At 41.3% G+C, this 13,565-nt stretch overlaps 1 protein-coding gene across 4 annotated transcripts in view; it reads left to right on the top strand.

The window, feature by feature from the left end:
- Positions 1 to 13,565, top strand: part of TANC1 (tetratricopeptide repeat, ankyrin repeat and coiled-coil containing 1) — a 222,291-nt gene that overhangs the window by 709 nt on the left and 208,017 nt on the right. The window lies entirely within an intron of this gene.

The following is a 13,565-nucleotide window of genomic DNA, read 5'->3' as shown; positions in this document are numbered from 1 at the left end:
CTGCCCCAGTCTGGGCTGAAAGTCTACTTCGCTTCCAAGAACACTGCATTAGTATATCTACGCTCTTTGGGTGGGGAGCGGGATGAGTTAGAATTAGACATTGAGGACTTTTGTTGGGGGGGGGGGGAGCTCAGAAAAACCAGAGTTGTGTCAAGATTGTGAGCCCCTTGTTCTTGGATGCAGACTGGTCACTTTTGGGGGACTGTGTCAGGGCGCACGTTCTCCCTGGAGGACTTTGGGGTGAGGACGCGCAGCATTGGGGGTTGGGGGGGAGCTCCCGGCTTTGGTGCAGCGGCTTTTCAGATCGGCTGGCTGGGAAGGAAGCCCCAGGCATTGTGTAGCGTGTTTGCAGGCAGAAAGGTCTCTGAACCGGCATTCTGAAAACTAACTTATAGTGTAAGGCTCCGGGAGGAAATGCGGCGGTGGCCAGGTAGAAATGCGGCGCCGCGGCGAGGGGCGGAGGACCCCGGGCTCGGCGACAGTCTTCTCCCTACTCGCTTCGGCCCACTTTTGGCAGCCCCAGATCCCTGTGCCTCAGGTGATAGGACTGTTCTTAGCGCTTCTCCCTGCTGGAGTCAACTTGGGGAAGTCAGGAGGGCACCTTCATCTTGAACTTGACCCCGGAGGGAGCAGCGTCGTCCCGGCGGGTTACAAAGTAAAGGGAAGCTGAATCTTAACGTGGGATGGACCCCAAACTCTGGCGCAGAAAGAAGCTCCTGGTTCAGAATCATTGAGGAAAGAGCTTTGGACTTCTGAGATCCCTAGCTCTGGAAATGCCAGACGCACCAGACTGCAGAAGTTAATATATGTTTGGTGGGGGTGGGAGAGGAAAGGAGAAACCTGGTTAGTTGGCACGGAGGGTTGGTATTTCTGTAGTGGAAATGAAAGGAGTTTGCATCACCAGATCCGCTACTCTTTTTTTTTCTTCCTGGGTCATCTGTTTTTCCTGCCAGGTTGGCACTCCTGGGACAGGGGAGGGGAGAAGGAAGCAGTTGTGAAGCTTCCTTGGCCAGCCTGGAGGTATTTCAGATCTGCCACTGGGAAGATTCCTGGATTTTAACAGCTGCTTCTTGATTGCTGGGAATGAAAGAATTTATGAGTGGCTGAGAGGTGTTCATTATAGTAGTCGTCTGAATGTTTTACTCATCTAAACTGCTTAAAGACCACACAAGGAACCTTCCTTAGAGTATACCAGTTTTTGCAGTTTGTGTCAGCCAGAATGCTTGGTGGATGTCAGTCAAAAAGCATCATAAATACATCCTGGCGGTTTTAAAATGAAAAGTATGTGGGAATAAAGTAAGTATGGTATCTGATATCCTTCAGGACTTCCTCCTGGGGTTGTTCTTGTTACCTGCCAAGTGAACTTGGTCCAGGCTTCCGGACTGTTGTGATTTGACAATAAGGGATGGGAAATAGTGTCAGTAATTTTAGTGGAGGCAGGAAAGCCCAGAAATAAATTTAAGGTCACTTTTCATGACCCAGTCTTGCAATTGTGGTGCCACAAACTTAACTTTTTGGCACCAAGCTTTTTTGTTTCCAAGCTTTGCTGGAACTTGGAAGCAGTGATTTTCCTGCTTTCTTGGTTTAACCACCAGAATGTCCAAATTATCATAATTTATGTCCATAGTGGAGCTAAAATGTAGCTGATTCATAGTTAGCCTTTTTGTGCTTCCCATAACAGCCTGTAGAAAAAAGAACATTTTGTCTCTTTAACCACACACAGTTTATTTGGTGCCATAGTAGGTTTTTGATACTGGGTGCTTGAGGGCACAATTTTAGAGACAATGGCATTGTCTTGATTAAATTGTCCATTTTTAGGCAACATTCTCTTCTGAGTTGGTGATAATTCTTTATCTCCCTGAGAACATTAAAACCAGTACCCTGGGCTAGTAGAGCTGTAATCCATATTATAATGACTCCTGCCAGCATAAGTGGAGGTTAATAATGGTAGGTATGTTGATGTTTCCGTTACACATTTCTAACCCAGTTGTGAAGATTTTGTTTCCCTTGGGTTGAGAGTCTCATAGATAAAGAAATGGCTTTATTTTTATCTTTCTGATAAAAAGTTTAGTTTAACCTCTAAGTTATAGGAATAAATTTACAGAAGCAAAATAAAGCAGCGTGCTTACATGTTTTTGTGAAGGGGAGAGGAGGGGTTTGTTTTAGTCCCTAGAATAGCTTTGTTTCGAACTGTCTTTTAAAATGCATTTTTCAGTGGAAAAACTAGGACCCCACCCTCCTCACCCCCCCTCTTTACAAAAATGTTTGCTGTACAGGGCTCTTAAGTCTTTCTGGGCCTTGGTTTCTCATCCTTATCCCTAAAATGGGGTTACCTTGCAACCCTAAAGTTCTGTGATTCTCCAGGAGTTTGAGAAATGTAGGAAATCTGGAGCCAGTGCTGTAATATTAGAACAGTGCTATGGGGTTTATAGACCAGTGCTGTGGGGTTTATAGACAGTTTTACTTGCATGTTTTATCCCTGAACCCTAACTGAGGCCTGGGATGTTAGATCAGTTGGGCTGGTGTCATCCATAAATAGTGGAGTTGAACTTGAACCCATATCTTCTGATTCTCCCTACTCCCTTCTCCATACCTCTGTTTATTCACGGAGTCACTGGATTGGCCGAAACCTGACATACAGACTAATGTTAATACGTGGCAATTTCTCACATTATTTTATTTATGAGTTATTTTGGTTTCAGAACCCCAAGGTTAATATCTATGCTTTGATCTCAGGGATTAAAAACAGTTCACTAATAATGGTAATAAAACTTTCTCCCTAAGAGAGTTTCAGAAAGTCACATACCTCAAACTAATCATTTGTTTGTTTTCAACTTCTTTTTATTAAGTAGGCTTCAGGGTCTAATGTGATTTATAATCCAGACTGGTAACCCAGACAGCATTCTTAAGGAAATCACTTCTCAAATCTGTACCTCTTTTTAAAAATAAGAAATGAACATATCATTTGCCTTTCATCTTGGTATCTCTCAGCCTGATTACAAAGCCTAGATGAATATTCCTTTTTTGGTGCCATCATTCTTGGGCTTTTTCTACTGATGACTGGATAAGTCTGATTTTGCAGCACTTTGCGTGCTAAATAAATCCTTCCCTTATGCTATTGGTTTAATGGTAAAGAAGTAGTAGGTTATAAGTGACCCATTTTCACTGTGTCTCTAAATGTTTGTACTGTGTCCTGCTTGCCTAGTTAGGAGCACTCTGCAGCTTGACATTCATCTGGAAGCTGGTATGGATGTCTTTAACAGGTTCTGAAATGAGATTACGTGCTAGCTCTTGTATGTCTGAGCAGTTTTGTATCTTCAGCTTTTTAAACTTGTCCTCAGAGGAATGTCTTTCCAAAATATTAGGCATTGGAGTTGAAACCTCAGAAAGGATATATCACTCAGAACCCACTGATAGGTTCCCCTTGCTGGGAAGGAGGTGGGGTGAGTCTGAAATTGCTGCCATTTCCATGGTGGAGAGGAGAAGGGAGCATCATGAAGCAGTATTTGCTAATGAAGGTGGGAGACTTTGTTATCAGTGTACTGGAAAGGGATTGAGAGCAGCAAGGTACAAGAATGGCTGTTGTTTTTTTGTTATAAGGAGAATGGATTTTGAATGATAGAGGACTTTTGATGAAGGCGGCTTTCAGGAAACATTATCTTGTGGAGAGTGAAAGGGGTTCTTGTGGTTTGGTTTGGCTTTGTTACTGATGGAGGTTTCCCTTCTGGGGTAGGTATTGTCTTTAGGGGCTCTTGCAGATGTGTGTGATAAAGGAGAATGTTCTGGAAAGGAGAGTTTCATAGGCAGGCATGTCAAGGACCAGAAAAATGTTGCAGAGGGATGACGTAGACCCTGGATTTTAGCACAGATTTTGCCACTAACATGAAGGAAGTTATTAGTAAAAATCTTCTAGCTGCAGTTGTGGATAGATGTGAACCCAGTAAGTTCAGCCACATAGCCTAGAGCCACAGTGACTCAGCCCCTTCCCTGCTCCACCCCAGCACACCTAGGGCTACACACCTATCCTGAACAGCTGCTTGTTACCTCTGTGGGTGGGAGGGGGGGGCTGGAGGGTGGAGAAGTCTCTAAGAAACCCTTGGCGGTGACTTTCTGGTGCATTTATGTATATACTCATGCAAAAATGGGATCCTATAGTACACGTGCTTTTGAGGAAATGTAAAACCTCACAGCAAGAAACTGCCTTTTTGATCTTAGTTCCAATTTGGGAAAACCTTGGAGAGAATCCAAATTGGCCTGATGCCTGCCAAAGGAGAGTTACGATGAGATCCATAAGAAGGGACTATGGGGAGACAAAGTACCCCACAAAGAAGGAGGTTATTATTAATGGAGAGGGGAGGGAGCGGGGCAAACAAAAAGAGCTAGCCAGTGCAGTGTGTTTCCAGAACTGGTATTGCTGGTCATAGCAACATACCACTATGGCAAAGGATATGAACGTTTTTAATGTTCTTGTGATGTATACCCCTGTAGTCTTGAGAGCAGTGGACTTGTCCACATTCTGTGAGGCTCTGAGTTGCTGTGCACGCAGGCACTTGCGTAAGGGGGTATTGAATTACTGCTAAAAACTTAAGAGTTGGTCATTATTCCCATGTAACCCATTATGCTTCCCTCTCTCTGCCATGCTTTGTTCTAAATTACTTGGGATTAGTAACATCAATTATTAATGTTTATTGAGTGCTTGCTGATTCTGAACTAGATGTTTGAATTTGAAAAATCTGTGGAAATGAAACAGTATGGTTCTTCCCACCCCTCCACCATCCTACAAATATAGAATGCTATGGCAGGGATGCTTGGTTGCTCGTACAACAGCATTTTCGGTTCTGTCCCCCTTGTTTGTTGTGGCTTAGATCAATAACTTTTTATTTGCTTGGGATTCAGAAATTGGAGTCAGGCTCAGTGTGGATGGTTCTTCTGCCTGTTTCGAGGCTCACTCATGCTCTGGTGGTTATGTGATTCATTGGGGATTGCTGTAATAATTTATAACATTACAGTCATCTCAGTACCTATGGAGAATTTGTCCCAGGGCACCCATGGGTACCAAGATTCTCAGACACTCAAGTCCCTTGTATAAAGTAGTGTAGTATTTGCATATAACCTATCCAGTGCTCCTGTATATTTTAAATCATTTCTAGATTACTTATATTACCTAATACAATGTAAATGTTATATTCTATTTTTTATTTTATTATTTTAATTGTTGTATTGTTATTTTTTATTGTTTTTTATCTTCAAACCATGGTTGGTTGAATCTGTGGATATGGAACCGGCGGCCAAGTATAGAGGACCAACTGTACTTAGTACCATAATTCTGCTTTTGATTGGTTTTCCACTGACCATGTATTTAAGGGTAAGCTGGATGTGTCCCTTGCCCCAGGGGGTGAATCTTGATTAAGCCAAGTTAGTTTTAGTAATAACCATAGCTGTTGCCAATGACTAGTTAATGAGTAGGTATGTGATACCTATTGGGTCCTGCTGTATTTGAAACATAAGGTGGTCAGCACAAGAGAACAAGTTGCACAGAGTGCAAAGATTGAGGTGCCTAAGACCACAGTTACTTTTTTTAGCTGCTAAATTAACCAACCCTACAACCACTGTGACTCAGAACTTCTTGGGTGAGAAGAAGCATTTTCATTATTGTTTCAGACAGTGATCTCCAAAGTAGAGTGTGCTAGATCACCCAATATGGAAGGGGAAAAAAATATTAGAATGTTAGAAAAAAATTAAGCTTTGGGTTGACACTGGTTGGTATGTATAGTCTCTTGTCAACTTAGGTTACAGGAGGTCACCTGAGGGAAAGTGGATATTGTACAACCTGCTAGAAATAAGTGTTACCCTCATTCTTGCTTTTGGTGAACTCTATCCATATCAATGGATTTATATATTATAATATCCAGTTTTAACTAAACTGACCCCACAAAATGGGCAAGTGGTTGGAAAAGTTTTCTTGCAAAGAAAATGTAGAGTGACGATAATGAAGTAAGTATACAGGAACAAGTAAATGTTGCGAGGTTAGAAAATGACTTTTAAATCAAATTTGACAAGTTGGCATAAAAATTGTATATGGTTTGTATTAATAAAAATTAACTTAAAAATACTGTTTGGGGCCGGGCGCAGTGGCTCACGCCTGTAATCCTAGCACTCTGGGAGGCCGAGGTGGGCGGATCGTTTGAGCTCAGGAGTTCGAGACCAGCCTGAGCAAGAGCGAGACCCCATCTCTACTAAAAATAGAAAGAAATTATATGGACAGCTAAAAATATATATAGAAAAAATTAGCCGGGCATGGTGGTACATGCCTGTAGTCCCAGCTACTCGGGAGGCTGAGACAGGAGGATCCCTTGAGCTCAGGAGTTTGAGGTTGCTGTGAGGTAGGCTGACGCCACGGCACTCACTCTAGCCTGGGCAACAGAGTGAGACTCTGTCTCAAAAAAAAAAAAAAAAAAAAAAAGAAAAATACTGTTTGACTTTCATCCTTTAAAAAGTTTTTAATGGATGCTTTATAATGTACATGGTTATTACATGTAATTTATAACTACTGTTTTAATTATATATAAATTATATACAATTTATAACATGTTGGGGGGGTACATGTTTAGTTTTGGGCTGCTTGATCAAAAAAGCTTGAGACCACTATTTATTTATTATTTAAAATAGAGATGGGGTCTCGCTCTTGCTCAAGGCTGGTGTCAAACTCCTGAGCTCCTCCCGCTTCAGCCTCCCAGAGTGCTGGGATTACAGGCGTGAGCTACTGTGCCTGGCCCAAGACTACAATGTAAGTCACAATTATAGTCAGGCATTTTCTGTTACTTGCAGCCGAAAGCACCATAGTGCTGTCGTGCTGCAAGGACAAATGAGAGTGGTGCCATCCCCATTTTATTTTTAGCTTTCAAGATTCTCTGTGATCTGGTCCCTAACTTTGCTTTCCAGACATGGCTGTCCTCCCCATCTCTGCTCATAACACTGAGCTCCTGCCGATCCCTGACTGTCACATACTTTGTTTCAATTTTGCCCCTAATGAGGTTTTTCTCCCCTTCCACTGCCACTGAAATTTTCAACGTCCTTCAAGGCCTACCTCAAATAAATACTGCTTTCACACGAACATTTTTCTGATTTCCCTCCCTTCCGCATTTAAGTGGTTATTTCCTTTTAGAACCCCTAGCACATTGTACATTCATTCTGTTTTTCTCTCTTTGCCTTTTATTATTAAGATGTTCACTTGTTTGGCTTTCAGGATGGGTTGTAGGCTTCTTGATGGTAGAGATCTAGTCTTACCTTCATATTTAAAAACAAAATACTGCTCTTTGTTTCCCCGTTGGGAGAAAGGGAGATTGGCACAGAGCCACAGTTGTTCAGCCTCGCTCTGTGCCTGTCACTCTCGGGAGGTTCTCTTCCCTCTAGCCCTCTGGTAACCTTAAGAAGGCAGGACCGACCTCCACACGCCTGCCTGAAAGGAAACCGAGGCCAAGGTGCTCATGTGGCGAAGATAGGGGGATCCAGGATTCAAACCTGGGTCATTTTTATCCCCAAGCTGTTTTGTCTGCCCTCACATGTGTTACTTACAGTTACATGTTCTTTCATGTGGGCACACTGATGTGGGGAAAAAAATGGGAAGCTCCATAGGATGACGGTGCAGAAACATTACTGGACAACCGTAAGCAGGTGCAGTGAGTTCAAAGAAGAGTCTTCTCTCCTTGTGGAGTAACAAGAAAGACCTGGTGGGTGATATGTATGAAGGTCTAAATGCCTGTGAATAGTTAGCTGTATCTACGTACCACAAAGTACAATTGTGGAAGATATTTCCCATGGTGGGGTCTGGCTTGAACATCCCTCTTGGGAGACAGGAGGTGATGGGCTCTACAATGCTCAGCTGAGTAGAGTTATCCATGCCTCTATTCCATCTATGGAAAGGATAGTGAAGCGTTGCTAAGTTGCAGGCTTTCAAGTTGAGCCATGTTAGGTATATGCCACTATGATGAAAGAGAGATGTCTCTCCAGGGTTTTGAGGGTCACATGACAGAATGTATATTGAAAGGGTTTTGAACATTGTAAATTACCTCCTAGAGGCAAGGAAACATCAAATTTGGATATTTCCTTGTAGCAGTTACTTCTAGCTCAGATTTCTTTGTTAGCCATTTTTGTTTTCTTTTAAGTACATTTCCAAAGTGTTTTTAAGTGTTGGGGTTCTTAAATGGAATAGGATACAATTTTTCTCAAATGAACTATAGATATTAGTTGAAAGCTTGCTATGCAACTTTTAGCCTTGGTGTAAATAGAATTTGTGATTAAGGTAAATCTCTTTTGGGATTAGTTCAGTTTTTCCAAAGCACCTGTTTATAAGAATCAGACCACTTTTGTTACGTAAAGATGGAAATCTAGGGGGCTTTGATTTCTTGTACTGGAAACCTTAAGTACCAACTGAAAGACTTTAGAGTTTTGATTTCAGAGTTTTGTTTTGTTTTTGTTTTAACTGTAAATCCAGTAATTTATTTTGATGAGTCTTTGGAAATGGGGAAACCTTTGAAATATTTCAAGGTAGTTTTGAAAGTGAAAAGTAGGTATGGTATGATAATTTGGATTAATTTGAAATCTTTTTCATTGTAGATATCCAAGGAAATGGATTTGAATAAATAAAATTTAACTCCATTTGAAGGAAATTTTGCAGGGGAATTTTATATTGTAGAAAGAGTCTACTTATAAATTAAAACATGTTAACTTAAAGAGTAAATGTACCTCCAAATGCAAAAGACACCAAAATGGTGAGTGACTCCTAAATTGCAAATAGATGCAATTGTAAAATTCACATTCAGGGTTCTTGAATTGTGCATGTGACATAAGAGAGCCTTACTTCTCTTAAGATTTATTTAGGTAAAGCAAGAATTCCCAAAGTGGGTTCCATGGGAAACTGATTCTCAGGAAATTAACAGGTGTTCCACAGGGGAAAAAGTTCTGTGAATAAATAAGTGGAAAAATCTGGGCTAACAAAAGCAAACCAGATATTTTGCTTTTAACTGAAGGAGTTTTGAGCACCCTTAGAGCTAATGTTCATTATGAATATCCTTGAAAGGAAACAGAGTATTCAGTATTTCCCAAACGCATTGAACTGTAGAAACTTTTTGTTTTTTGGAGAGCATCTTTTGGTCAGAGAACAATGTTAGTTGGGTTGATGTTTGCTGAAATACTTTAAAGCAAATCTCAGATGTCATGTAATTTCATCTGACAAACTTTAGTATGCATTTCCAACTAAGGACTAAAAAAAAAAAATCACCATCCCATTATCACTGTTAACAGAATTAACAATCATTTTTTAATATTATCTAATTATTCCCTAAATGTCATTTGTCATCATTTTTGTTTTTTGGAACCAAGATTCAATCAAGGTTCACATATTGCACTGTGGGCTGTTGTTGTTTTTTGTCGCTTTAGTCTTTTTAAATGTCAGAAAATAGTATCTCACCACGTCCCTCTCCCCCTCTCCTGACTTTCAGAAGAGAACCTGTAGCACGTTCCACATTCTGAATTTGTTTCCTTGTGGTAGTGTTTACCTTGTCCCCTTGTTCTATATTTCCTATAGGTCTAAAGGCCTGATTAGATTCAGGTTGAAGATTTTTGGCAAAAATAGGTCCCAGACTTTGCTCTTTCTCCACCTTGGATTTGGGAACAGGCATTTAAGTTTAGCAATTCATAAGAAGTAGCTTTTCTTTAATATAAAGAAGTAATGGCTTAGAGTTTGGCAATTAGTTTTATTAGTATGTCAAGCGGATGCAAGTTGAATTTATTCTAGGTGTGTTTGGAAAGATTCGAATAGTTGGCCTGGTTAAATGGATATAAGTTTAGGTATATTTTGAGACTATAAACCATGGATCTCCTGGGTAAAGTGGCTTGGGTGTTAAATGTTTTTGGTGGTTGAATTTTATTCAGAATGACAGGGTAGCTGAGTTGTAATGGTAAAATATTATTCTATAAGAATTATTTTTAAGCACATTAATTTGGGAGTGTGCATTTAATTCTACCTCTACTCGATACATTTGTAACAGAATTTTTTTTTTTTCAGAGACAGGGTCTTGCTCTGTTGCCCTGGCTAGAGTACAGTGATGTGATTATAGCTCCCTGCAACCTCAAACTCCTGGACTCAAGCAATCCTTCTGCCTCAGCCTCTTGAGTAGCTGGGACTACAGGCAGGCGCCACCATGCCGGGCTAATTTTTCTATTTTTTGTAGAGACGAGGTCTCCTTGTTGCTCAGGCTGGTCTCAGAAATATTTTTCTGGTAAATGTTTATGCTAACCTTTTAAGGTACAGCCATAAATTTAAGGACACCCTCAGGGTGATAATTTTATATGTACGTTGTCTTGGAAATTCAGACATGTAAATAAAAGTTCCTATCATAGCTGACTTTGCTAACTTTTTTGCTATTTAAGTTTTTTCCCTTGATATCCTTCCAAGTGCTTGTTGTATGTCTGGGAGAAGTTAAAGGAATTTTGTGAATCTTAATGAAGAATAGCTTATTATATATAAAGTAGCTTTGCATGATGAATGATAGCTGTCATAGCATTTCCTAGCACATTCTTATATTTAATCCTTGAACCGGCAGGGACACTGTTTTATACATTAAAATTTGCCTGGTATGAGTAATAAGGTGCCCTGGACAGAGTGGGTACTTTGTAACTATAGTAGTACATTAGAAATATACATACACACTCCTTTTCTTCTCCTCCCCTTGTTAAAATACAAATCTGCAGGGTATGGTAAAAAGCATGATCTTTGAAGCCAGATGAACCTTGGTTTTAATGTGGTTCTGGCAATTTACTTGACCTGTTTTTTGTCTGTAAAATGGGGAAGTAATTTCTGTTTCATAGGGTTCATGCCAAGACTCAGGGCAAGACCCTGTAATACAAAACACTTAGCACCAGGCTTGGATCATAGGTGTCCCAAACAGATCTTCTGTCTTCTTTTCCTCTTACTATGTTTTAAATTCAACTTTCTGGATCAGTGGTTGAATGGTAGTTTTTATTTGTTTTGAGTGTTTTTAAAATGTAAATTTTAAGGTACTAGTGATGGAAGTCCGAATAAGATCTTGATTTCAGGACAATCTATATGGGTAATTGGTTGCTTAAATGAAAACAATTAGATGGTGATACGAAATGTTTTGAACTAACAGGTGGGACAGTTTTAGTTGATGATTGATAGAGGAGAAGGAATCAGAGGGGAAAAAAGGGGTATTTTATCATTGGCCCAATAATATTGCTAACAAACTCTCTGGTTTTCATGCAAATCAGTAATTACAAAATCCATTTATTTCTTGAGACTGTGAGAACATGAGAAGCTCCTCAGACTTCAGTAGTGTTTCAGTAGTAGTATTCCAAACTGTGGTTTGGAATAATAAACTTTATTTAATTTAGATGGAGTAAGTCTGTAGCACTGCACTCAAGTGCACATATGCCATGTGTCTTTATGAAACAAATAACACGCACGTGTGTTTATGAAATAAATAACTGTTGCCAACCAGGAGAGCTGGAGGGTGGTTTGCCTTGCCTAAAGAGCCTCAGATCCTCAGCTTGGAGGAGGGGGATTCTCCTTATTGGCCTTGTGCCTATTAAGGACACAGGTGAAGGTAGAATTAGTACATCCTAAGTTTTGAACAGAAGTTTGGAGACTGCGTAGACGTTTATGGGCCTTGTATCCTTGGCATTTATGGGTAAACCTAGAAGTGTTCTCTTCTGTCATGAGCTGTCTCCAAGGCTTGGGGCATTTGGCTTTGAATGTGGCTTGTACAATCTGTCTCAGCAAGACAGTGGCTCACGCTGCTCCCTGCCCAGGTAGTGCCAATTCCTTGAGAACGGATTGGTTCCCTAGGGATATTCAAGCCCAGCTGGGCCTGAGCTTTTTATATTTTTCCTCTACCATTAAATAACAGTTTTGTTTACCTCTTCCTTTCTGAAATGTTTCATTTCAGCAAGAGGGACCCCTTTAGCCATCTAACTCCACGTACCAAGCGTCAAGGCAGGAAGAATTGAAGGGTGTGATTTCCTCCATTTTTAGAGGGACAGTGAGTTCTAAGCCAGTGGAATTAATAAAGAGATTTCTATCTTCACAGGGTTTTTTTTTGCTTCCTTCATTAAGAGCAGTCCTAGCTGTCTTAATAAATGTATTACCCTTATGAGTATTGTGTTTTTTTCCTCTTTTTATAGACAGAGTCTTGCTCTGTCGCCCAGGCTAGAGTGCTGTGGCATCAGCCTAGCTCACAGCAACCTCAAATTCCTAGGCTCAAGCAGTCCTACTGCCTCAGCCTCCTGAGTAGCTGGGACTACAGGTGGTGCCACCACCCATGCTCAGCTAATTTTTTCTATTTTGAGTAGAGATGGAGTCTGCTCGGGGCTCAGGATGGTTGAACTCCTGAGCTCAAGAGATCCTCCTGCCTCAGCCTCCCAGAGTGCTAGGATTACAGGCGTGTGTCACCGCGCCTAGCCTATCCTTAAGAGTTCTTAGAGGTAAAAAGTTACCATGAAGGAGTTAACTGTTTGACAAATTAGAAACTATTTCCCTTTGTCAAAGTGTGGTGGAGGTCTTGCATCAGCTTTTCCAACAAATATTTCTCGAGGGCTGTCATTGTGCCCTTCACAGCTCGAGGCCCAGCCCCGCGTTGCAGTCTGAGGAGACAAGTGCACACATAGTTCTAATGGAAGGTGTTAGGGAGACACGTGCAGCAGGAGAGTGAAGGAGGAGGAGGAGGAGGAGGAGGAGGAGAAGGGGGCGGAGGGGGAGTTGGCAGCTGGGGAAGGTTACAGGGAGGAGAGGGAGGAGGTGAAGGATGCGTAGGACTTTGCCAGGTGGGAAGGAGGGTGAGGGGCTTTCTAGATAAAGGGAGCGTGATGAGCAGAGGCTGGGAGGCATGAAAATGTGAGACGTGTTTAGAGTGTTGTTACTAGAACAGACGGTGCTTGGCATTTGGGTACAGTGGCAGGGAGGAGAGAGCCAGATTGCAAAGGCCTCGCATGCCAGGCTAAGAAGTGTGGACTTGATCCTGTAAGCAAGTGATAACTGTCAAAGGCTTTTCAGCAGGGGGATGATGTAATCAGATCTGTGTGTTGGAGAAAAGCTCTGGCGGTCATGATGTGGAGGAGAGATTGGAATGGGGACAAGATAGGCTTTTGAAGTAGGTCAGGTGAGAGATGATGTTTGAGGTCTGAGTTAGTGGGAGGAAGAGAACTAATGCCAGTTGTATACCTCTTGGTATACATTTAAGGTACATTAGCTCATGTAATCTTCACAAAAAAAGCTTTTCGTACAGTGCTGTTATCCTCATTTTGCAGAGCAGGAAACAGGCTCAAAGTAACCCGGCTCAGCCAGGATTTGAACTCAGGTTTACTGTCCTGTGCCATCATAGTTTTAGAACAGGGTGTCAAAGAACAAAATTTCAACAAATGATGTTTTAAAAGATCTAATTGTCTTTTATTAGGGGCTCATAAACCAGGCAGCATTCAGTCTGCAAAATAGACAGGAGCTCGGCAGGGTATAGCAAGAACAGTGGGTTTTGTAAGGTAGCTTGAGCAGG

The sequence above is a fragment of the Eulemur rufifrons genome, chromosome 1 (genome assembly GCF_041146395.1).
Source record: "Eulemur rufifrons isolate Redbay chromosome 1, OSU_ERuf_1, whole genome shotgun sequence".
NCBI lineage: Eukaryota > Metazoa > Chordata > Mammalia > Primates > Lemuridae > Eulemur > Eulemur rufifrons.
Note: the sequence above shows the minus strand (reverse complement) of the source record. Positions and strands in the feature narration are given on the sequence as shown.